This window comes from Lasioglossum baleicum, chromosome 2, assembly GCF_051020765.1.
Source record: "Lasioglossum baleicum chromosome 2, iyLasBale1, whole genome shotgun sequence".
NCBI lineage: Eukaryota > Metazoa > Arthropoda > Insecta > Hymenoptera > Halictidae > Lasioglossum > Lasioglossum baleicum.
Genome location: NC_134930.1, coordinates 14,483,308 through 14,505,579, shown reverse-complemented (window position 1 = coordinate 14,505,579; position 22,272 = coordinate 14,483,308). Strand labels below are relative to the sequence as shown.

At 41.6% G+C, this 22,272-nt stretch overlaps 1 protein-coding gene and 1 long non-coding RNA gene across 3 annotated transcripts in view; one reads left to right on the top strand and one right to left on the bottom strand.

Moving 5' to 3' along the window:
* The window catches only part of LOC143215650 (uncharacterized), a 42,123-nt gene extending 24,192 nt beyond the window's left edge, over nucleotides 1–17,931 (bottom strand). The window contains exon 1 of the long non-coding RNA XR_013010408.1: nucleotides 16,670–17,931. This is a non-coding gene — a long non-coding RNA (uncharacterized LOC143215650). The remainder of the gene's footprint in view (nucleotides 1–16,669) is intronic.
* A 296-nt stretch (nucleotides 17,932–18,227) lies between these two features.
* Nucleotides 18,228–22,272, top strand: part of LOC143215644 (zwei Ig domain protein zig-8) — a 105,851-nt gene continuing 101,806 nt past the window's right edge. For both annotated transcript variants that reach the window (XR_013010407.1, XM_076437945.1), the window contains exon 1: nucleotides 18,228–18,369. The gene's annotated coding sequence lies outside the window, so the exon portion shown is untranslated. The remainder of the gene's footprint in view (nucleotides 18,370–22,272) is intronic.

Genomic DNA, 22,272 nt, shown 5'->3' with positions numbered 1-22,272 from the left:
GGGGTGTCTCAGCTGAAGGGAGGCCACCTAAACATCTCCTTTATTTATAATGGCACAAAAAATATTTATGGCATAATTTAAATGGTATCGAAGGAGGAATATCATAGAAGAACAATTTCTTTTGTCCGGTTATTTTTTCATAGTTTTTTCAAGGTCATCGTTATTTTTTATCGGGAAAATTTTTTTCTGTTCCATCTTATAGCGGCTGAAAAAATACATTTGAATATGCTTAAGTCATTAACAAGATGGAGTAAAAAAAAAGTGTTCCCGATGAAAAATAACGATGACCTTGAAAAAACTATGAAACAATAATCGGATAAAAGAAATTGTTCTTCCATGATATTCCTCCATAAATTATGCCATAAGTATTGTTTTTGTGCCATTAAAAAATAAAGAAGATATTTAGGTGACCTCCTTCAGCTGAGACAAAATGAAAGGTCGGCACTTATAAATGTAATAGAATTTGTTAATTTGCATTGTCATTTGCAAGACTGCGGAATATATGCATTTATGAAAAAAATGAGTAGATGCAATTTTAAGCAATGGACAGATTTAAAAATTTTAAGACCATCAATCTATTAGTTACCGTTTTTATGAACGTCATTAAAGCATGAACGAAATTTGGATTCAGTTCTTGTATGTTGCAGTTGATGTAAACAATTTTTATTTTGCATAAATGAAGATCCACGGTCTAGAGTAATTACATTGAAGGATTGTCCTGGGATCATCCGTACAACTATTTCCGATAAACGTACACACCGTAAAAGTTGTTCTAGGTACATCGAAAGTGACCCTACAGTAGAATAGTCAATGGGTACCTCGCGCTGTGGTTAGTCATCCGATGTTCAGGTCAAACAGCTGACGTCCCCGGTGCCCAGTAGGATGGGGAGTGACCGTAGATTTTTCTCATGAATTAATTCCAAACTAAACGACGTCTCAGCGGCGTAATCACCGTAGTCACTGGATTATTAGACATCTGAGAGTGTTTAAGGTTAATTTACTTTGAACGTCCCTTAAGGATAGTATCTCCAAGGTCTTTAAGAATACAAAGGGTCTCCGTGAAGAGGTGATCATCCCTTCCATATCCAATCCTTTCAAGGTTTTATGGGGCTGTCGAAGGGTCATTAAATCCTCTAAGGGTTATGAAAATGCAAACGACCTACGATATTCTCTCAAAGGTTTTAAAAATGTAAAGGGCCACGCTTCCATGGATTAGAGCGCTTCATAGAATTTTAATCTTCTAAGTGCTCCTTCGCAAGATTGCAAAGGGCTATAACCTCGTAGAACATTGTTGGGAGAGGGCAACAATTCCAAGGCTTTCATCGTGTTGTCGCAAAGGGTCACAAGTCTACAATTCACTGTGCAATTGCAAAGGTCTGCGATTATAAAGCTCTCCTAGGCCACGGTAACAAGAAATTTTTAAGAAAATTGGCGGATCTTTAATCTTCTAAGGGCACTCTCTCTCATAAGATCATATATGGTCTTTCAAAGGTACAGACAGTGACAGGAGTCACTCCAAGGATTTCAATGGGAATAGAAAGACCCACGATTCCAAGGATGTGGTGGGAGTCGAAGAAAACTGCGATTCCATGAGGAGGCCATTTAAACGTACCCGTATTTGCACAAACGTGCACAGAATACGAAAACGAGTTGGGAAAGAATGCTGGGGGGATTATGGTCTCATAGCTTCGACATTTAAAAAAACGTTTCGCGACGGTATCGCTCGTTTGCCCCGTCGAATAATGAAACAGATTTTAATTGAGCGTTTCGTTCATCTCATTAAATAAATAAAATGGCGCCGCGTGCGACGAGCGAAACTCGTTATGCTGCACCGAACTGGAAAAAAAACGATTCGGCTTTAATTCGATAAACGACGCCAGTTCAAATGCAAAGTCCCGCGACTGAATTATATATGATATTTAGAGATCTCTCCAACCGGTGAAAGTAACTCTACATAGTTTTCGGAGTTTGAATGGCGGGAGAGGAGGCGGAGAGAAGAGAGAGTCGCGAAGTCGCAAGTTTCGTTTCGAACAAGCCGCGCGGCTGGTCTCTCTGTGACTCGCGTAGCGGACAGAAGAAAACTGCGGTTGCCCTCCGGCCGCTTTTCTACAGGTTTCCGATTTTCTTAACTTCTCCTTAATTTCCTCGTGGGCTGGCTGACGGGAACAGTCCCGCCCAGCCCGAGTGTAGTATCGTTTCAAACTTAATCCTCGGAGTTTCCGCGAGCGATCGACCGACCAGGAGTTACCCACGGCCGTTCCCGAGTCGTAAACACGCAGAAGAAACTGAGACATAAATTTTATCAAAAACCAAGACCCGCATAACCTGTTTCATTCCTTAACCCTTATGTCGGTGCTTAAAAGTTCCTACGACCGCTCTCGATGTAACATTGTAGTCGTTAGACTTTATGGTCCCGGCGCATAATTTTGTAGCTTGATTGTAAATCAATTTGTAATTGTACGAGGCAGCGAAAAATTCGCGTAGGGGTTTAATACGGGATTTCATTGTACAAAATAAAAATTATCAAGACGGATCGTCTGAATTCTTATCACTGTAGAAATTAGTTACTCAGAAGAGGTTCGGATGTATTTATACAATAAAACGCAGTGAAATGATGCAATTTTACCGGGAAGTAAAATCGAAACTGAATCGCACTACGACACAAGTATGCGGAGGATTGTGCCGGGCAGAGTAAGAGAGTTCTAAGGTACAGATACTTAAGTGACGGGAACGCGCGAACGGCAGGAAAGTAGTAGTTCCCGACGACAATTCATTTTGAACGAAAGCTGTAAGTTCTCGCGCCCTGCGGAGCACGAAGAACGGGGAGAACGGAGGCGAGAAGCTTGGCAGAAGCTTGGCGACAGATGGCGTTCACCAAGAATGCTGGGATTTCCACGAGCCGTGATATAATCGGCCGCCTCGACGAGGTCAGGCCGCAAATACAAAGCAGCTGCGTTTACACGCTTAAATTGCAACCAGACGCGAACCGACTAGACTCGGCGCTCGACTAGACGCGACGAGATAATGCGGACCGCGCATTGTGCTTCGAATTGTCGATCAGCCTGCAGGAAACTAAAAATTTAATAAGTTTCTTCGTCTTCTCGAGAACAAAATAATCATTTTCCATCATCTTTTAATTAAACTTAAGGGACCTTGGTTCAAGCCACATCCATCTATTGTTTGCTTCGAGTGAAATGAAAGGGCATTTTCGTTGCAAGGTCTTTAAAATGTTGTGTTTGATCAATTCATTTCTATCATTCGCACTACGAACACGACGTAAATAATTTTAGTTTAAACGTATTGGTACACAATCGTTTTATTGTCAAAGAAAGAATTAATCGAACGGATTATTCATCCTTCCAGCATATTGATCTTTTCAGGGTTGTGTCAATTTAACATCAAGGGGAGATTACATTGGGAAAATGGAAGGTGGATGAGGATTGAAATAATGGCTTATTAGCAGATAACTTCGACGATAAATGAGCCCAGAAAGGAAGTTACATCACACTTGTACTCGGCACTGTTCTATTACCAGCCTGAAATCAAGGAACAGTGGAAACGATTGATTAAAGCTGCACGAGGTGCACCGAAGAAGATTTTGCAGGCTCAGATAAATCGCACAAGATGAACGGGATCAAGAGCGTAGAAAATGGTTGAATCAAGTGTATCGAAGCAGGGAACAGAGATAAAGGACAAATAAAGCTGATTGTACCAAGAAACTGGCGGCTTCTTTATTTTTGCTCGCTCTTGGCAGTCTTGGTGCATGGGTTCCGTAGTTTTAGCGCGTAAGAAATAAATTATAATACTTAGATGTTATAAAATTTTTAAGGCTGATAGTTGGGCATTCAAATGTGTTAAAGATCAACTATATACAAATCTCTCATCGTAACTTGAACAAACAAAATATTAACAATGTTATCAATAGTACTAGCTGACTATGAATTAAAGATAAATCTTTACTGTAGCTAGATCTACAAGTACTTTGGAATTCAACAACACGTTTTACAAAAGAACGTTTCTCCAACCGGAGAGACAAAGATTAAAGAAGAACAGGAATAGATCAGGAAAAAGTGTCGGCTCGGAGGCGTCCGAGCAAATTGAAAGAAAGGGAAAGCGGGTTGAACGAGTTTCAGGGAGAAACAATCGAAGGACGGCGAGAGCGTCCGCTGCAGGAGAGAGAGACAGAGAGAGAGAGAGAGCGAGGGCGAAGCGCAGAAAGAAAGCGTCGAATGAGCGAAGTGGTGTAAAGGGGATAAGGGTTGGCGCAACCTTTGCTAGGTTGTTAGACAATTTGCTTTCGGTCGCTTTCGGCCAATAGAGCGTCCACGTTTGTCCGTAAGTCGAGACGAGAGACGAGCTAGCTTCGCGACCAACTGAAACGAGAGAAAAGCAAGCGAACTCGTGTTTGGTCGTGCGAACCTTCCTAGATAGAAAGAGGATCTCATCTGCGAGAGAGAGAGAGAACGAGAAGGCCGAGGGGCTCGAAAGAACCGGAGAAGAGAAAAAGAGAGAGAGAGGCTGTCTCTCCTGGTGGCTCCGACCACCGGACAATTCGCTTCGTTTAACTGGACTGACTGCTGGACGATGGCCAAGCGGTATCACACAGACGTTTGCTGCTCTTTTGAACGTCAGTTATGAGTCTTTCAAATTGCATCAAAGCTGTACAATAGCCTCTCTCCCTATATATCTTCCTTCCTCTTCCCCTCTCTCCCCCCTTTCTGTTTCTTTCTCTATCGAACTTTTTCCGTTTGATTTCTACTCGCTAAGAAACGAAGCGCCACGGGTTGGGAAAAGCTTTTCTCGAGTACTTCTCTCCGCCGCTTGTCTTCCTTCCGTTTCATCTTCTTCCGTCTCCCAGCCTCTCCTACTGCTCTTCGATATCGATACTTTTTTTCCGGCACTCGAGTTGGTGGCCACAAGAGAAGGATCACCTATGATTCCGATCTACTGTTCGCCGGATTCCGTGTCACCCTTCTACAATTTCGGAACGAAAACGATAGCCCTGGGCAAACTCCAAGCCTTTGTTCGCCACGGGCGAAGGGAAGCGTGCAGATAATTGTGCCAGGACGAAATCCGCGAACAGACATTTCTATACAGCAAGACGTTCTGCTTCCCGGCTGTCGAGCGTCGCGTTCCCGTGGTCGGAAACTTCTCGGAAAGAAATCTGGAACTCCCTCTGTTCGTCGACACTCCGCTTCGCTGTTTCGAAAGAGTCAGTGGAGCAGCGGCTCAACTTTATCACCAGCCCATCTTTCCCATTTGTTTACACAGTCTACTTCGTGCTACATTGGTAACTGTAATTTCAAACAGCGGAAAGATTAAAAACGTTTACGAATAAATGAATAAATCTTCTATTTCCTAGGACCTGCAATGAATGCAAACAATTTTGATTTTGCATAAGAGACACGTACTAGTGGTCGAGCCTAATATCCGGCGAGTCGAATTCGGAAAGCCGAAACGTCGAACAAAGGGATTTGGCCGATTCTGTTACGCTACCGGCGTCTTTCCTTGGATAATTATTGCTCGTTACATGACCGGTCGTTTTTCTTGTTCTCGTTGCACGTCCTGGAATAAAAGGGGGCGGGTTTCCTCGATTTCCCAACTCTCCGGCCAGCAGGAAGTAGTTAGAGCGCTGCGTGATGGCGTATCAGAGCTTCCTGCGCGGAAGTAATTTTCGAAGCCCTCTCTTCGATTACTTCGAGCCGAGCCGATCGACCAAATTTACTTTCGTCCGTAAAATTTATAGCGCGCATCACGCTGTGATAACCTATCTTATACGGTATAGTCGTTCTTTGCGGTGAGATGGCTCTACCGGTGAGATAATTTCGCTTCGTTTAAGTTACAAACAAATTCGACGTTTTGGATATTGAACACACTAGAAGTTGCTTATTTTAATGGTAAAATTGGGCAATTTAACGGCAGTTCATTCAATCTCTGGTACAACATTAGTAGACAGTGGATTTACGCATTTATGAACAAAATGAATAGGTGTAAAACATTGGAAAAATTTAGAAATACTTTTTCACTCCAGTCTCCATTGGAAAATTGAATATAAACAGTTGAACACTGTATAATCGCGCCACAGCTGCTGAAAAGTTAGTATTGTATTGGTAAAGTCACCACGAATGATCGGCGCGAGTAGGTGGTCTTATCGACAGGCCCCGGAGTGGATTGACGAGCATATTTCCGGCATCCGGGCGTTTTAGTGCCAAGGCTTAAAAATTTGATAAGCATTTTAAGGAAGCCGTGCTCCAATTTTGCAACAGATTTGGACCGTCAAAGGCGTTCCGGATGCACGAGCTTCGTAAAAGAACCATAGCCCGTGGAAAATTTAATGCCACGCGGGCGGAGATGCCTGCTCCTCTCGTGTACACGTACTAGAACACTATAGGTACACCGCCCTTTTTGCACCCGGTATCGGTCCACTTGAAAATTCGTGTACCATTACACCGATCCCGTTTCAGAGCTGCCGATATCTCAGGGCCACTCGGTGCTCGCCGCGCGTTTCTGACAGCTTCATAAAGTCTTGGAACGCCAAGTATTTTTTCATTCTTCCCGGTTTCACGGCTTATTCGATTCGCTGAAGTTTGAGCTCGACCAATAAACTCAACCCGAAATTGTAGAGTGCGGATCATTGGGTGCAACTAGTTTAACTCCTCGTGAACTTTGTTCAATCTGTAACGGTATTATGAGGTCTCTCATAACTAGACTGTAGATCTTTATGGAACGACTTTTGTACATTGACAATTTGGATGGCAAACCCGTAACCTCGTCGTTCATGGTTCAATCTTGAACCGGTTGAGGTACAAGGCTCAAGGTTATACCGTTTGAGGTTCAAGACTCAAGGTTCAATTCTATGAGGTTTAAGACTCAAGATTTAATTGTTTGAGGTGAAGGGCTCATGTTCAATTCTATGAGGTTTAAAACTTAAGATTCAATTCTACGAGGTTTAAGATTCGAGGTTCAATTGTTTGAGGTGTAGGGCTCAGGTTCAATTCTATAATTTAGGACTTAAGGTTCAATTCTACGAGGTTTAAGACCCAAGGTTCAATTGTTTGAGGTTTAAAACTTAAGGTTCAATTCTACGAGGTTTAAGAGTCAAGGTTCAATTGTATGAGGTTTAGGGCTCACGTTCAATTCTATGAGGTTGAAGACTTACAATTAGGTTCGATTCTACGAAATTAAGACTCAAGATTCATTTGTTTGAAGTTTAGGGCTCAGGTTCAATTCTATGAGCTTTAAAACTTAAGGTTCAATTCTACGAGGTTTAAGACTTACGGTTCAATTCTGATGAGGTTTAAGGCTCAAGCTTCAATTCTTTGAAGTCCAATATTTAAGGTTCAAAGCATTACGTACGCCTGCTCGAGGTTCAACTTTTCGGAAAACTAATCGAGACGGGTAGACGGTCGTTAAGAATAATCCGGGTACACGTTCTGAATAAGGAGTAAATATCGAGCCGTGAGGGCGTTGGTTCGGGCAGCTCGGTGTTGCTCTCGGATTTCTTATTTTCTCGTTACTGGTTGGCAACGTGCCGCATAAAAATGAAAATGAAAATGAAAATGAAAGATGGGAGTCGCGCGGCAAGGAGGGGGAGAGAGAGAGAGAGAGAGAGGATAAGAGAGAAAGAGGTAAAAGTCGGAAGAGGAATGATGGTATCCGGGGGAGCAGACAGGAAAGCAGCTCGTTTTCTTTGCGAATGGATTAGGTCACTATTGTCCAGGTGCTCGAAGATAATTCTATGCATACCGTGTCGTGATCCGGCAGTCGCAGACGCAGAATAAATCCCCGGCCACTCTAAATGCTAATGAGCCTCGGATGAACGATAGTTTTGCATGATTTTCGGAGTAAACCGATGAAACGAACGGTAACCGCGGCTCGTTAGGGCCCACTTTGCTTCATGGTTCCTTGCTCTTTTCAACGAGCCGGCTATACTACTCCGGATACAGGATAATAAACAACTCTTCAGCTTACATTGATCACATATACGCTCGCTCTTTCAATTTTACTCGCATGCACTAGACATCCACGTTCGTTTAAATTCACTCGCTTCAAGACGATTTTATTTATTCTTTTATATCTTACGTTTTCCAGTACTTCCAATTTTGATTTTTATTTATTTGTATGTTATCCTCGTCAGGGACGAACTTCCTAGAAACAAATTGCACGAATTTTAATGTCTTGATTCTAATTTATCAGGCATGAAAATAATTGCAAAAGCGTTGAGAAAAGTTAACATGTCCATGTGAATTAAGATGGGATGCAAATCAGCCAAATAAATTTAACAGCTTCCTGACTGGCCTGATATGCTGGTATCCTTGAAGATGTTGAAGATCGAGATTGGAAATCCTGTGCATGTCGAAGTACAAAAGGCGATCGCGGAATTGCAGCGGCTGGGAAAGTGATTGGCAATAGTGCGGCGGGAAAAAGATTGATTGTATGATAAAAAGGTAAAGTGCGGAGAAGGGGAAGGGGAACGAGGTTGATCGAGCAGCCGAGAAGCAGGGAAATTATTGGATGACTAGGGAGATGAGATTGCTTCTTATGGATTCGGGAACGTCTGCGACTGTGCAGCCATAGAGCGATTCTATCCGATGCGACCTGTGCGACCAGAGCGAAGCAGCGCGAGGCGTTAAACTGCGAGCAGGTAACTCAGCACCTGGGAAATTTTACGGCTCGTCCCCTAACCGCCGGGTTAAACTCTCGGATAGTCGAGTCACGGACACGGGCACGTCGTGTCCCTTTCTTAGATAAGAGCGCTAACAGGCTGCCGAGTTGTGATCCTCGATCGTGGCAAGTTGCTGGCCCACCTAAGAAAACGGTAGTTAGTCTCGCGAAGACTGGCTGTTAATTCCCCGTCAGCCGCCAACGCGTTGCAACGCTTCTAAACGTTTCGCGCCGCGCCGCGTCCTGTCGCCGACAAAACTTTCTACCTGCTCTTTCCGACGATGGCCCACCACCTGCTAATGCGCTTAATTGTTGTCGCATCATGTTCGCAAACTATCTTAAACCGAACGTCACTCGGCATCTTTGATGAATCACTGGGACCAGCTGCCAAGCCTCTTCGATTCCAATCATACTTGTTCAAGTTTCACAGATTTTTATACAGGGTGTAACAAAGGTGATTGTACAACTTTGGATCGGTGGAGATGTCAAATTGTTTTTCTATCACATCGTTTAGTACTCCTCAGGAGGAACAAAAGTGTGATCAACCGTTCTCTTCAAAAACGACTTTAAAGTTCCGTAAACTGTGTCTACAGGGTGTCCCAGGATTGGGACAACCGTGGAGGGGGCGATTCTACATGAGAAAATAAGTCGAAAATATACAATAAATTCTTTCATTTGAGGCTCGTTACGAATTTATGTCTCGATAAAAAAGCAAAATAGAAAACACTAATTATTAAAATGTATGATATTTTTGGAGCCATACAATTTTACTAGTTGTGTGCTTGAATTAATTTTGATTTCGTATGAATTTCGATTGAATTCAATATGCAGTTAATCTTGATTTTCAATTTAAATTCATTGCACAGCTTCTTCTTATAATTGAAATTTAATTCGATCTCATTTATATTCGATTTCAAATTGCAATTTGATTGCGTTTCATATTACGAAGTAGAAGTCTTCGCGAAAGAAGCCTCGAAAAACGTTGAATAAATCGCATAAAAAAATTAATTGTTATTCAATTAAATAAATAAACCGAAGTGTTGCATCCGACGAAAATCGTAAAAAGTGTCTATCGACCGATCGGACACCCACGGATCGATTCATCCGGCAGAAAGGCGATCCTTTGTGTCTGCTAATGCGTAAAAATAGCGGAAATATTGTTTGCTTGTAACACGAGAGTCGGCCAACGATCGAATGCCCCGCAAGACGCCGCCAAATGGACTTCCGATAGGTCGACGTCGTGGAAGCTCCAAATTACATTCGAGTCGGGCGCAGTTCTCTGTTAGAAATTAACGCGTCGAACACCGTGGGACAATTTAGTAAAATGGTTCGGGTAAACCACGCCAAATTGTTCGTTCTCCATTCTACATGGCTTTTTGGTATTTAATTTGCCTCACAATTTCCACCTCGACGCTTATCAATTTTACGTGGCTTCGCAATTAAATTCTTTGATGCAAGAACTACTCGAATAAAATGTAATCTTCATTCTATACCAAGTGCTAATTATTTTCTCTCTCTTATACATGCGTCGTTTTATGGAAAAAAATTAATTAAATTTAAACATTAAATGAAATACTATTTGCTTCCGGGATTATTTCACTCGTAGTCTAATTTTTAGTAAATTTAATTCATTATCACTATTTTATCACTAGACTGTGGATCTTTATGCATTTGTGAAGAAATTGTTTGGGCGAAATATAAAGCAGTAAACGATTTAAAAAATTCACAAATGTGATGTTGCTTTTAATGCAACAAAGTCGTTAAGGGATAAAACCAATTTTTAAAACACCAATTTTTGTTTTGCATAAACATCCGCAGTCACCCTTAATAATAAACGCCACGGAACGTCGCGATCATTAAAACAGGTATTATTGCATTCGCGTTATCATCATTATTGCTTCGAATATTCGCCGGGCGATGATACACATTTAACACAAAAGTGCAAATACTGCCGCACAGGGGGGCTTTGTTTATCTTTGACGAATTCTCCGGGCGAAGTTGGCATGAATTAATAGTTGCTTGACAAATTTGAAAGCGTTACGTTCGAACAATACCGGAGAACAGCTGCGCGAAATAAAGGGACGAGAGCAGCGGGGCCAAAGCATCGGCGTGAATTATAGGCCGAATAATTTCGCCGGGTTTTTAGGGAACCGAGTAATTTGGTGACGTCGAGAGTTAAACTCCGTAATGGCGCCATTCGATGGAATATTTCATAAATGCCGTGAAGCGGCCCGAAAGAGTACACATTTCTCGCGGTTATCGATCATTGTCGCATTCAGAGATTACCCGGCCTCGATTTTCATTCGTGGACCATTGCCTGAAACCTTCTCTACTGTTGTGCCAGTCTACATAGTCACGAGACACCGTAAGAATCCTGTCGATAATCACGAAAGTAGCATAAGTCGTATACAGGGTCCGTTAAGTTATGTCACCATTTTGTAGGCATATCCGTTAGTGTAATTAAAAACTGTTTTAGACAAAAGTTTCTCAGTACTTGGTGAGCTACATGTTCGCATATTCTTAAATCTGAGAAAATGCTATTTATGTAAAAAAGTAAAGGTCACCTTGACTTTTTTTTAAATGGCACCATATGTTTTGGACATCATAGGATTGTTTCTGACGTCGAGACGAATTTAGACCTTGAAATGACCTCAAACTCGGAAATTTTATGCAAACGAAATGTTAATGAAAAATTATTTCTTACAATGTAAATCGAGTTACATCAGATGTTCGAACTGCGATCCATCTTCTACGATACAGAGTAGCTGCAATTTAGAGGAGTTTAAATATGCTGTCATTATTTTCATCCCATTGAACATACAATTCATTGCTCTTCAGATGGGAAAGTTTTATTTTGCTTGAAGATCAGCAATTTATTTTGCATTATTATTGTAATACAATTTTATGAGCAACTTATTCTGGAGTATGTAAAACATACGTCTCTTAAACGCTTAAATAACTCACGCATTTTTAAAATGCATAGTTTAATTAGGATAACTGATGTGGCTGCAGTAGAAACGATTTTTTACTGTGATTTATTGGGGTAATTGGTTCATGGATTAATTTTAGCCGTGGTTTATTAGGATTCAACAGATCGATATCATTTTTCCTGTGGTTTATTAGCATGATTGGAGTAGAAATTCATTTTTACTGTTATTTATTACAATTCACTGGTTTGGTTAGTGACTAAATGTGAGCTAGATAAAAATGTGTTTCCTTTTTAAATAATTTCGATCACAGCCGCAAAAATTCGATAACATGAAAATAATTTACACTTGACGAAAGCAGAGCTGAAAAGTTAAGCTGATACCGAAAATATTCTCTCGCCATTCTTGCACTCTACAGACTCTACCCAAATTCGGTGTGGTCAACGTTAACGTTAAAATTAATTTATAAATCCGGATAAATAATTCCGTCTCCCATTTTCGAGAAGCGTGGTACCGGGTCTACTATATTCTATTTGTTATTTCTAGTTTCACCTGTTCATTTTTGTTATAAATCTCGAGAACACATAGTGTCGTTTTTTCGATTCGCACAATAAAGGAGGAATCAATTTTTCGAACCCATTACACGAAAATCCCCTAAAGCTTAGTAGCCGCAGGTAGCTGAAATATCGAGCGATAAAAAACAAGAACGATCGTAACGTGGTATCAGAAGAGCCACCGAGCTGGGTCGAAGCGGTTGTTCGTCTTAAATAAAAAGAAGAAAGAGGGAGGAAAGTTTCGGTAACGATATCTGTAGGACACGTGCGGATGCGACGTAACGTAGCTTCGCGAAGTCCTCTCCCGACCACGTTTTATCGTTTTCAATAGGAACGGTGTTGTACCATGGAACAACCTGGCCGTTTGGTAGACACTTATCGACTGTCCCGGTAGAATCGGATGGTCCTGATATCGTTGTAGCTATCGCAGCCACTTTGAGGAAGATCGCGGAAGCCGCAAGCTCGGTGTCACGCGGTATTACACAAGGTAATTCTCGATCCACATCGTCGGTCGTCGCCATTGTTATTGTTCGGCCGCGTTTTCCTGGCGTAACAAGCCGCGCACACCACTAGACATGCGCCGCCATCGTGATTTTAGTAACGCGTTCCCCCGTAAAGTTTATTGCCGCGTTACCCCGGGCTCTACGAGCACTTTTCTCGGTCGCGACTTTGACTTTCGTCCAAAGACACGACGTTTAAACCGTTCTACTCCACGCGATCGTTCTACTTACAAAGCTGAACTCGACGCGACTCGCATCCGTAACTCGCGAGAAGTTCGCGCAAACAAGTTCGCCCTTTGGAAATCTTCGAATCACGGTCGAAATGGAGTCCTAAAAAAATCGCGGTAAAAATTCATTTCTTCTCCAGTCGTCCGAATAGATTACAGAAAAATGTGCAAGCCTGTGATGTTAACAAATTGTACAATCAATATTACACCAATGTGTTAGTTCCCAATACATCACAGCGAAAATTAATTTCTGAAGCAGTCTTTCTAATAGATTGCAGTCAAAAATGGATCTCTGAACCAATCGTCCTATTGAATAAACCCTAAATGAATAAATCGCGGTAAAAATTCATCTCCAGACCCGCCATTGTCATGAATGACCAATCTGTCCCCACTACGTCACAGAGCAAATTAATTTCGAAACCAGTCGTCCGAATAGGTCACAGTAAAAATTCATTTCGGCTCCAGCGACCTATGCGATGGGAGTTAATGAATATCGTAACGTATGTGTATGTCCAATATGAAGTTTGTCGTCGTGGTATCGTTGATTGTATCTTGTTGTTTGATCACTGAATTCTGCGCGCGTTCGCCGTCGTACTTAATTAAATATATTACGTATATTAACTGCACCGATTCTGTCACTGATACGAACGCGGTGAAAATTAATTTTCGAGAGTCGTCGTCCTAATAAATCCCGTTGGAAATGGAGCCGAATTAAATTGCAACACATGATATTAAAAGTAAATTATTAAAACTTCGGTGAAAGAATCCCGTGAAATATGCAGTAATTTTCTAAGATCGAGGTACGGAGTTAACAGATCAAAGGAGCACAATGAACATGATTTTTGTAGAAGACAGGTGCCCGCGAAGGACAGCGGTTGGTAGAATTCCTCTGAAATGTATGTGAGAAGAGACAAGCGTGTAGGAAGGGCCCTATGAAATATCTTTCACCGGTTAAACGAGGTCATCGCAAAGTAATGAGCCCCGTTTTAAGGAATTATTAAAGAGATGGCCTACTTTCGGCGCACGTAGAACGGAACGCACGAGGAATTATTATGACATTCAACTACCACAGGGCTGGCTGCCGGGCCCCGCGTTCTGTTATAAATACAAGAACATCGCCCCGGCCAGGGCTAATAAAGTCATACTTTTCGTCGGAGCGCGATATTAAGAGCCGAAGAGATAACATTAACTTAATAAACTCCCAGCTAATACGGCAGAAGCTTTTAACCAATTTATTTATACTTGGAAGTTGCTCGGCAGAAAGTTCTCCGGGCCTATAACACGGCTTACGACAACCGAGGTAAATCAGCAGAGAAAAGGATTTAATAGACGCCCCTAACGACGACGGAGATCTTTTAGCAACCACCCTAGCCCTTGCTCTCGAATCTACGGTGATGTCGAAGACGATGGATGTTCCGGCTCGGAACAGGTCCGCAAGCATCGTCGGATGTTGCTGCTTCGAAAATTATTAACGTTAAATAGCGACAAAATTTCAAGCATTTTTTGAGTTCGAGAACTTAATTTGCTTACAGACACTAAATTAAGGGCAAATTAATCTAGGTGTACGGGGTAGTGCACCAGCCACGTTCTCGTAGCGGCCAAGTTTGAATAATTTAGCCCTCTATGTAACTCTTTAAAAATTAAATAGCGTTCTTTTAAACTAATTTTTACAAACGCTTTTTTCAGTATTGCAAGAGGTATTTCTAAGCTAACGAACTTGGCCGTATTTTGTTTGATCTCACAACTGTTTTACGGCCATAGGAACTTGGCTCCTGTTTACAGGATGTTTTTGTTGGGATTTTAGTGTACAGGGTGGAACTACCAAATGGGACAAAATGACTGGTTCCAGATTTGTTCTTTTAGAAATATTAAAATTATAAATACGTTTTTCTGAGAAATTTTTTTAGTGAACTTCTTCACTGAAGCACGTATTTAAACAAAACTCGAACGAAATCTAAATAAATGCAATTTTGTCATTAATATAAGGCAATGTATGCTAATTGCGATTAGTGCTCGGTAGTTCTAGTGTAAAAATGTAATCCTCACAATTTTTCGACTCCTCCAAAAGTCTGGCAAACAGAAACTCAATCGATTTTCAATGGTTTATAAATACAATGAAAAGTCAAGACCAGATTTTTCAAATTGCACTATTTATTTTTGATCAAGTTTTATCGTAGTTTTCAACATATTCAGAAATTGAATTTGTTGCTCGTTCACGTTTTTCGATTACAAAATTGACATCCCCCATTAATTTTTCACTTTTCTCCAGCATCAACAAAGAGTGCGACCATTTGCTATTTCGATTTTTACAACTTCGCGTAATGCCATTATCAATGTGTTCATGTTTCCGCTCGTATGAAAAAATTGCACGCGACAATCACATTGATGGAAGTCTGAATAAAATTCATCTAAAATTTTCTGGTAATGACTTCGCTAAGAAATAATTACAAAAAACACACGCTGTATATTGTTAATACCAAACAATTTACCAAATGAACGTTCCAGACATATGCGTCTCCCATTCATTTCTTCTCTGCAGAAATTAAATTTTTTCCATCGCGGATATTCGAGCGCTCAAAAGAAGGACAAAGGTCCGATAAACGACAATTTCCTCACTCTCTTGTGGTGAACCGTAAACGATAAACAAGTTGTAATCACTGTGGCCGTAAAAAAGCTCGTAGGACAAAGGGTTAAAGCAGTTTTATCGCGGTCGTAGCAACAAAAACCTCAGCTACTCTGCCGAAAATACCCTCGCGACAATAAAAATTCGCTAACACCTGGGTCTCTAAAAACATTCGCAAACAACTGGATCTGTAAAAAATGTTGCAACATCGTTTTATGTGTCTGAACGACGGGAGATGATCGGCGTGGTTGTTATCACGGCAGTTAGCATTCGGAATCTTGGTCAGTGGGATCGTATGCCATATATCGAGCGCAGCCACGGTTATACGGGTGTATGGGTACGGGGGACGCGTGATAGCAACAAGCAGCAATCGCGTTATCGAATTTAACAGGCAACGGATACGATGTCGCTTATAATGGTCGAACCGTCGATCATCGCAATAATAATACAACCGCTATCGACTGCCGTTAGCGGGACTGCCGTCGCCGGCGTTCAACCCCGACAGTACTACTAGCAACTTGGTACGTAGTAGTAAAACAGCCGGCAGTGCTGCCAGCAGCATTCCAATATAATTTTATTTCAATGGGAATTACCAGTGTATATGTCGTTAATCGTTACTCGGTTATTCTTTCGTTCCGGTCATTCGATACTTTTTACAGTCGTTCGCAATTATTTGCAGAATGTTCATTCGCCGTTTATACTGGTCGGCGAAATTACAAAAATGAAAATGATTAATTTTCAATCTCTTTCCAAAAGTTCTTTAATATTTTTGTTGTCAAATTGCAAGATTATTGTCCAAGTCAATCTTAAAGTTTGGTTTTCGACATGAGTTGAAGGGAGTTACATGAAACTTTTAATTTAATAAAAAATAGTACATTTCCACTTGGAAAAGAATTGTAAGACACTACCGTTTTAAATGGACAAAGTTATGGAGCAATTCGGGTTGGCAAGCTTTCGATTTGACAGACGGTGATTTTTATACAGGGTGTATCAGAATGGTCGGTAAAAAGAGGGGAAAAGGACGAATAACAATCTTTCAGTTGATGCTTCGTTATCGAGAAAATTGAGCACGATAGGCTGACGCGTCTGATCATGGCCAACCAATTCTACTTCTTGCTAGGACACACGAAGCGCGTCAACAGGAAGAAAGTGTTACTCGTTTCTTTTCACTTACTTTTGTAAATCACCTCGTGACCACTTGTACCAATCGTCCTGGGACGCCCTGTACATTTCGATGCGCCGATTCCGAGAGTCGTGTTTTCCCGGCACGGTGAATTTTCGAAAAACGTCGAGAAACGAAGTCGGACTCTTTTGCGAGAACACAAAAAACTAAATTGAATTTTACCATTACGTTCTCGGATCAGTTGAAGTAACTATGGTTGAGCACTGGTTGGCAGAGCTACTGGCGAGGGCGGTGGAACCCCGGCGCTGTAGCGCCGCGTGGCATTCATGGTGTGGGTGACGTCGGTGCAAGAGTCAGGGGCTGATATCTGGCTAAGCGCGGGCGCAGTTGGATCGCGGTCTCCACCACGGCAGCATTTCTCTCATCGGTCTCTCTTAACGCTCCCTCTTAACGCGGTCCTCCGTTTTCTTCCCCCTTATTCACCTTATTCACCACTTTCAACCCCCTCCTCCTCGACGAAGCCTGCCCCCTCTTATCCTTTCCCCTCATCCTTAATTTTTCACTCTTCTCTAAGCTCTCCCTTTCCTCTCTGTTCTTAATCTTCGCTCTGATCTTGTTTTGTCTGCTCTCCCTTCCTTCTCTCTGTTTACTCTCCGTCTACTCTCTGTTTACACTCTCTCTGCACATGCTTTCTCCCCTCTGATCTGCTACTTCTCTCTGCTCTTAATCTTCTAATCCTTGTTTCCGAATCTTCGTTCGCATCCCTCTTTTAACCCTACGCTCTAGCCCTTCTCTTTAAATTTTAATTCTCACCCTTTCTTCCCTCCGATCTGTTACTTCCCTATGCTCTCTGTCTATTTTCTCTGCTCTTAATCTTCTAATCTTCGTTTCTAAATTTTTGTTCGCATCCTTCTTTATCACCCTACGCTCTAGCCCTTCTCTTTAAATTTTAATTCTCACCCTTTCTTCCCTCCGATCTGTTACTTCCCCATGCTCTCTGTCTCTTTTCTCTGCTCTTAATCTTCTAATCTTTGTTTCTAAATTTTTGTTCGCATCCTTCTTTGTCACCCTTTGCTCTCACCCTTCGCTCTAGCCCTTCTCTCTAAATTTTCGTTCTAGTTCCATTCTCTCACCCTTCTCTCCACCCATCTCTCTCTGACGTAGTCGTTCCTCCCTCTCTCTCCGACTGACGCCGTTCCTCTCTCTCACCCTCCCACTCGCTGTAATTCCATCCCCCTCCGTTGCTCCCTCTGGCACTCTCTCTGTCTCAGTCTCGGCGAGTCCAGTCTCCTCCGAGGTTCTCCAGCGGCGGTGCATCGGAGCGGCGTGCATGCGTGGAGTGTGCGTGTGTAGCGTATGAAGAACGAGTGCCACGAGTGTCACGAAATGGGAAACGGAACCAGCCGGCCGGTATCGCGAGTTGGATGAATCCGTCGATGAGTTTCGTCGGGCTCTCCGGATGCACCCGCATCCGCGGATGCGGCCGTGTCACGTGGAACGCTCGACGCGCTCTCGCGATACGTCTCGATACCGCGTGGTCATCCTACGCTACTGCAATGTCGTCGTATTCTAGCGACTGAACGCGAACGATGAGGTGACCGAATGTTTGTGACTCGGGCCGAGAACGTTTGCTTTCCGTTTCCTGGATTTCTCTGGTGCTGCATCGCGACGTTTCTGCAGAGAGGAGGTCCTGAGTACAGTGGCTGGAGCATTTGGACTGCCGGTGTCGTCTCACTCGATTGATCCTACAGGTAATTTTTTGTTTTTATTGAATTTTGAAGAGTGTTCATTACAGAGTGTGTATGTTATTCACTTAGGGGAAGAAATGTCGTTTAGCTTTTGCTCGTTAGAATCAACATAGACCATTTTTATTTTGTATGAAGATTCGCAGTGATAAATGCACTTGTGACAGGCGGGACAATGTCTGGTTTAATTTGTTTCTCTTTAATTTCTAACCTAACATTTATCAATATTAAGCTATTCACAGCTAGACACTTTCAAATGAGTATGGGTCAATCAAATTAACCCTTTGCACTCGAATGGCGAGTCTGAGGCGCCAGTAAAAATTTCCATACCATTAATAAAAACAGTTTCAACATTATTAAGTTTGTCAGTATTCTATAAATTGTGTAAAAGCTCAACTGTTATATAAGAAAACAGGTTCAATTTGATGCGCACAATGTAAAAATGATTACACAGAACAAAAATAATCTGGGTTGAAACAAATATCTTGATATTGGAATTCAAATTGCTTCGAGTGGAAACTGATGGAGATAGTGTTACAATAAAACTAGTCTTCGCTTTTGAGGAATTTCCAATTCCTCTAATTTAATTTCCGTCACAGCTGATTTCAGGCTTTGTTCTAGCTTTCGTGTGTGTAATTTGTATCACAATTTGTAGCCCGATGTTCATCGGTGGTAAATTGCCTGCAATTAGACTCTTTCGAACGCAGGTGATTAGTCAATTTCACACTAAAATTGACATAATTACTATGGAGGTCTTTACTGTCCTCGAAGCATTCAACGCAACAATAGAGAGATTTTTCATTTTGAAATTGTTCAAATTATAAAGATTATTTTATAAAAACGATTAAACCTTCTAGCATCAAAACGGGGAAGCATCTGAATAAATTCTCATTGCTTACATTTTCTTCCACAATGCGGCAACATTATCGGAATAGACAACCACCGCGGCTGTCAGCGAATCTCGGCTTGGATCCTTCGAAGAAACGAGAATAATCGAAGTTGAGTCCCTCGAGATGAGATCGGCCGTGCCCCGAGTCGTTAAAAAGTTGCAGGGGTCAATGAACTCGTTAAAAAAGCATAGCGCGCATGCACAGCTAACCCGGTTGACGAACAAACGTTTGTTCCAATTTTTTCGAGTAATATTTTTATCGCCTGCCCGTCGACACGAGTATCGGAACAAAAGGGCGAAGTGGGCCACTCGACAATTTTTCGGAAATGTTTGTTTAACCCTCGTACAAACCTCGGGTGAAAATTCGCTCGATTTCTGTTTCTAAATATTGTAGCATGTTTGAGTTGCCCTCTGATTGCGTTGCAGTTCGGCGTGCACGCTGATTCGTGTATTTGTTTCGCGAGGAGCTGTTGTTGTTGTTTGTTGAAATAGCGAATTTCATGTTTTGCGTGGAGATTCGGAGGAACGGATCATGACACAGTTTCTTGGGGTTAATAGGTAATTGAGATAGATAAGCTGCTGCGATTGTTTGTTTAAAGTATGTACCGGTTTTGTGCTAGTTATAACGATGTTTCATGCTTTCCGTTACCTCAATACTGCAAGTTAAAAATGGTAAGAGAATCGGTTGCGAAAATTTGTTTTATTGAAGAACAATATTGCTAATTACCTACTAACTTCATGTCACATCCTAAACAATCTCAACCAGCGTTCATTATGCTCCACAACAACCGAGCTCCAGTTAATTACGGTAGCCAGCTGGCGAACTTTTTAAATGTTTCTTGACTAATTCTTCCGCAAACTTCTCGCGATTCTTCGCGAATATTTCGCCTTAATTTACGATGTTCTTCCGCAAACTTCTCGCGATCCCTTGCGTAAATGTAGCCTTAATTTACGATGTACTTCTTTATTCTTTTTACATGATTCATGCGTCCAATTTTCGAATGTATAATGGCATAGTCTGACTAGCAAGAGAAGTTATATTAACGAAAGTGATTACAAGATTGTTTTACATAGTAAGAACTGTGTCATCATTAGACAGCGGATCTCTATGCAAACTGAAAATTTTGAACGTCAATTGCAGTAGACAGGAGACAACTAAAATGTTCTTTCCTTTTTTACTAATTTTATTAAGTTGAAAATAATACATCGGTATCTCGAAATTCTATCTGAATTTGTTCGTATGCATTTTTGTCATTTTTGTCTCTTCTAGGTGCTTTTATCCGATTCATGAACGTGTATGAATCAAACAAAATATTTTCGCTAATAAAATTAAAAAAATAAGGAACACCGCGTCCAGTCGATTAGACGTCACTGTGTTTAATAAAATCAATAACAGTTCCAATGTGCATGTGGTCGACGATGTATCTCTTTCGCAAGAACGCGTATTCTATGCGCAGTTTTAATTTGCACCGCATCCGCAACCAATCCAATTCATCTCGCCGTGGACCGGATAAAACTCTTGTTGGAATACTTTATTTTCGAATCGAGATTAAATTCGTTCGCTACCTTCGATCCTTTTAACGTTTCTCGACCATTGAATAAACCTTTCAAGCGTAATTGTTCTTGTAAAGAACATGTCGCGTTTAATGTAAAAATGGTGTAAAACGGTTAATCATTGATGACACGAGATTAAGTAAAAGTTCTGTTATGTTAGCTTGATCCTGTGCCAAGCTACACTAAGATTGTATTGCATTTATTTTATTTAAGATGTGCTGTTGAACCAAACAAATATTGACCAGTTTTCAAGGCCTCTCTCTTCTCTTTCTCCGAAGTCCAAATAAATTAACTCGTTATTGCCACACAATCAAAGTAATTTAGTTACTGCAAGAAACATTATAAAGCTTGCCAAACTGGGGTTAGGCACAATTTAAAACAGTTTAAGCAACGATATGAAAAAAATCATTGTTTAAAGACGAGGAACAAAACAATTGATCCTAGAGAAATTCCATAAACATAGATCACGTTGCAAATCACTGGTGATTTGATGAATTGTGAATTATTGTCAGCGGTCGCCTTTCCATTGATCTGTACCACTGCTCGCAGCAAGTAGCATCATCCACACCTGCAGCGCGTTCTTCGTGACATCGGCTGTCTCGGGGACGTCTTGATCGCTACGTCTCTACAGCATTGACAAAGCTCGAAGAAAGCTGTATGAACGCTACGACGTTTCGGCCTCTGATAGTGGGACGCGTTTACCTCGAAACGGTGAACATTTTTCGGCGGGAGACGAGTATAGGCGAGAACAGACGAGACGGGCGACACGGGAATGCACGGTGCAGTGCACGGTACAATGCACGGTGCCATGCCGCGTGCAATTCCGCCGGCTGCGTGGAAATTCGAGCAATATTGAGAGAAATGCACCGGAAAGCACGGGAACACGTGGCCCCGACGCGGACGCAATAGAGGAGCTTTTATTGGTGACAGTGAGTCAACAACGGTGCTCGACACGAGCCGCTCCCTCGACAACGGTACGTTTCTCGTTTCTCGTTTCCCGTTTCTCGTTTCTCGTTTCCCGTTTCTCGCGACGCGATGGAAACGCGCGGAATAGAAAGGAGTGTGCCTAGTACACCTAGAGTGCTTGGTATACCTAGTGCTTAGTGCCTATCGCCTAGTGACTGCCTCCCCCTACTCACTATGGCTATAGTTCGTTGATCCGGAACCATGACAAAGCACCTCAAACCCGCATCCCTTCCCCACGATATTTCGTTGTTTATTTATCCGGAGATATTCCCTGAAATTGCAGATAATTTCTCTCTCATCCGTCGTTATTCAATTCTTTTTTCTTCCACAAGAATTCTACAAAAACACCAACGATTATTATAATAGTCAGAAATTAAAAAAAATAAATGGATTAACGGAATTAATAAAAGAATTAATGAAATTTAATTTTATAAGATTATAAGATTTAATTTTTTTGCAGAATAAATAAAACGTAACATTTTTAAAAAACGTCGAAAATA